This window comes from Pteropus vampyrus, unplaced genomic scaffold (genome assembly GCF_000151845.1).
Source record: "Pteropus vampyrus isolate Shadow unplaced genomic scaffold, Pvam_2.0 Scaffold308, whole genome shotgun sequence".
NCBI lineage: Eukaryota > Metazoa > Chordata > Mammalia > Chiroptera > Pteropodidae > Pteropus > Pteropus vampyrus.
Window position 1 is genome coordinate 428,582 of NW_011889089.1, and position 2,819 is coordinate 431,400.

Sequence of the window (2,819 nt, forward strand, 5' to 3'; positions counted from 1 at the left end):
TGGACTCGGACCCCATGGAGCACCAGCTGCTGAGGACGGCGCTGCCTCGGACACGGCGCGTGTGGTACGTGGAGCCTCCAGCACAGCAGGCTGCAGGCGGCGGGACGGCGGAGGCTCAGAGGGCCACGCGCTCTGCGTCCTCTGCACGGCCACCTCGTAGGAACCCGGACCCACCGCTGGCTCCGGGCTGGCCTCGGAGAGGTCCGGATGGAACCCCGAAATAACGGGAAGATGCCAGCTCACCACGGCAACCGGGCACAGAGCGAACCGGGCATGCAGCTTCCCGGTGCACAGTCCTGCACTTGGGCTGGGAAAAGGCTTCCAGAAAGATCACTGACCCCGTGGTCAGCACAAAGCAAGGAGAAAACTGGCCTCGGCACACCCAGAGGGTGCTGTGGATTTTAGCTTTGTCCAGGCGTGTTGTACCCAGGGTGTGTGTGTGTGTGTGTGTGTGTGTCGTACCCAGGGTGCACACCTGTGCGTGTGTCCCGTTCACCCGCTGGCTGACCCTGAGGATGCTTGGGGCGACGGTCCCACCCAGGTGGCTGAGGGGCCCAGCATCTGCCCTGAAAGTGGAAGCAGGACCGTCAGATGTGTACGGTCGGAATGAAAAGCACACGCATGCAGCCTGACAGCCCGTTAATCGGGTTGTGGGTGTCTATTTTCTCAGCTAAGAGAATCTACCGTGGCAGTCGCTGTCGCCTGTGGGGGCTGGGTGCAGGGGAGACACCGTTTTGCACAGAGGACGGGGAAGGGAGCTTCCTGTCGTGAACTGAAAAGTCTGGCCTTGCGAATGTGGAGCCAGCGCGTTTATGTGTGTTTCCGTAAGAGTTTACGTGGATGTGTGTGCGCTTTCACGTGTGCAGGCAGCCGGACTGCGAGGGCTTTTATTTCCTGCCTTTATTCCTGTAGTAACCACTTAAGTAAAGCATCGATTCTATTTTTTTTTTTTTTTTAATGACATGATTTAGAAGGTACATTTGTATTTGGAGCCGTGGTTAGGTGATTGGCTTTTATATTTGCTGATTATCTTTAAATATCCTGAATAAGGATAGAGAAGAATACTGTAACAGTGTAATATTTGACTTTCTCATTCTGCTTCCTTGTGTCCAAACAGCTCTATATGTGAAAAATTAAATACACGCGATTGCAACACGTGAGGCTAGAATATTAAAGGTATTGCAGTTGAATATTGAGTTATATTTGCTCAAGGTTTTACTTGCTTAGAGGTCAACAAAAGTAGCTTGCCAACGAAACGTGGTCTAGGTTTAAAATGCTTTTGCAGGCTGGACCTTTATTTCGTGTCCAGGTAGAAATGCGTGAGAACTCGGCGTTCGCACGTATGTTTGGGACTTTTCAGGTACTGTAAACTCCATTTTTCTTCTCTTCTTTCATTGAACATTTCTGTACCCCAGACATGGGGTGGCGGGAGGGCAGGGAGGCGGGCACGCTAACAGGTCTCCGAAACCAGCAGGGTGTCCTACAGTTCAGCTCGAGTGACACTAGCTGAACCTGGTTGGACCTTTCGCTAGAATAGCCCACACGGCTCAGGAGAATGGTTCACGTGCTGCGTTACCAGTTTTCATAAAAGGGTTTAACTCAGTAACAGCCAGACGGCAGAGGTGCACGGCGCGTGGCCTGCGGAAGGCCCGGGGCTTCCATGCCCTCCCGGCACCGGGATGTCCCTGGCCACGTCCCTCAGGGTTTTAGGGACCAGACCACTGGCCACTTGTGATGAATCCAGTCCCGGCCCCTCTCTCCTCCCCAGTTTGGGAGGGCGGAGCCGAAGCCCCTCCGGTCCCTCGGTGGTCGCCTGGCTGAGAGCGCCCGTCCTGTGGTCCCGTGGGGCTTCGCACAGCCACCCCGCAAGCGTGACCTGGGGCGTGGCGGAACGGAGCTGGTTATGAATAAGAGAGGAGGCTCCTTTCACTTTTGCGAATTGTCTGGCGCTGTTTCAGGAACAACAAAGACCAAACATCATACCAGACGCTGCTCCCGTCACTCTGCCTCCTCACGAGCCCGCCCAGGGCCTGGGACCTGCGTGCCAGGAGCCACGGAGGAAGAGCAAAATACATATTTATTTTATCTCAACCTCCCAAGCCCCGTGTCTTATTCTTCGCAGGGACTGAATCCGCTCTCACTGGGTTCAGGCACGAAGCGGACCCCGCCCTGCCTCGCAGCCGAGCTGTGCCGTCAGCAGATGCTGACGTGGACGGTCGGGCTGGAACGTGGACACACGGCACAAACGGCATCTCTTTCAGGTGCCAGAACAGTCCGGGAAAGCAGACCCACAGTCCTCTTCAGTGTCTTAGAGAAGACGCTGGACCTACTAGGTGCTGTGAACCTCGCAGGCGCAGCGAGGGAGGCCGGGGGCAGCCGCCACTCGGGGCTCTCTGCGGTCGACTGTCCTCTGTGCCTGCACTCCCGCTGGGCACTGTCCAGCCCCTTCCTGGCTTGGCTTATGGAAGAGATTCCCCCAGAATAGTTTATGAGCCAAACGTAAATTGGTTTCACTGTGTTTCCATCCATTCGAGAACTCACGGAGCCTCGGTCTGCTCATGACAGTGAGGGAGACGCACATGTGACCCCGAGATCAGATGAGCCACTCAGATATTTGGGACAGAAGTCAGTGCCCCATTTTAGGTTGGGTTGTTCTAGGAAGGAAAGTAGCTATTAATAACGTGATTTACCACCGTGTTGTTTGACCTATATTTGTGCAGTAAATACGTCCTTGGGAATCCGTGTGGAGTGAAATTTCAGTGAAAAACCCGCTCTCTCTGCCGCACGGCACCCCCGCCCAGGTGCCTTCCCACAGGAAG